Consider the following 1152-nt stretch of genomic DNA (forward strand, 5'->3'; position numbering starts at 1 on the left):
AGGACAAGATTCGGTTTGTAAACAAGCGCATCGTCTTTTTTTATTCGTCAAAGGGTTAGGCTAAATTTTAGTCGGAAGCACCCGATCAGATAGGAAGTCTTCCGTAAGGGCCACCCTCCTACGTAGGACCATAAAACTGAGGGCGTTTTGGCAGAAAGGCACAATAAGTAAAGGTGTTAAGCAAGCTAGAAGGTTGCTGACCCTTCGTATGCGTTGAGAACTCCGATGAAGACCGCGACAACGTCACCTTGCGAGCATGGACGCGACCTTAAAGTGCCAGGGGAGCCGAGGTATGCAGATACTGAAGCAGCCCGCAGTCCCAGAGAATTGGAGGCATGCAGGTACTGAAGTCGCCCGCCAAGACGAGTCGTGTGTATCATACTAAGTCGATGATGGGATGTGCTGTCTCCTTTTTTTATAGGGGACACCAAGTCGAGACGAGCCTTGGCTGCGCAGTAGGCCTCCCAAGTGATCATTTGTGAATTTGCTACTCTACGAGTTCGACAATGGTTCAACCAAGTTACCCCAAAAATAATAAGTGGAAAAGTACTGCAGTCGCGAAAACTTGGTGAATTCATAGCACTGATTAAACTTAACGCAACTTAACTTAACGCAGCATACCTCACAGTCCTACGAACTGTGATCCCCCGGGACGGCGGCCCGGGCTAGCAGTTCGCAGTGTGGATTAGATGTCACAAACCGTATTTGTACCGGTTTTTCAAACAAAAACCAAGTCAGCAATACAAAACTAAGTCAGGTTTACAAACACAAAGTGAGTAATAGGCGGATATTTATCTCTAGGGACCACATTAACGCGAGAATTTATCACCAAGGACCACAACTGATGTGATTGGTAGTTAGTGATGTTGGGTCTAGTTGCTTCAATGTGAGAAAGGTTCCTGGGAACGGTTCAACAGAGAAAACCATCGTTCTATCACTCTACGATTCTCCAAGAGCTGGTTATTCCAAGCCACCGCTACCACCAAGGGAGTTGGCAGTGCGCGGTGTGGTAACAAGGCCCAGGGCTGTTTAAACCGAGGGAGGTGCGCTGAGTGGCCGGCTATTGGAGATGATGATCGGCGTATTTACTACACGCGTAAGTAAACACGAAGCAATGTGAATGGAGTATATTTTAACGCCTGTCTTTCAATA

This window comes from Phytophthora parasitica (assembly GCF_000247585.1).
Source record: "Phytophthora parasitica INRA-310 unplaced genomic scaffold supercont2.26, whole genome shotgun sequence".
NCBI classification, from domain to species: Eukaryota; Oomycota; class Peronosporomycetes; order Peronosporales; family Peronosporaceae; genus Phytophthora; species Phytophthora nicotianae.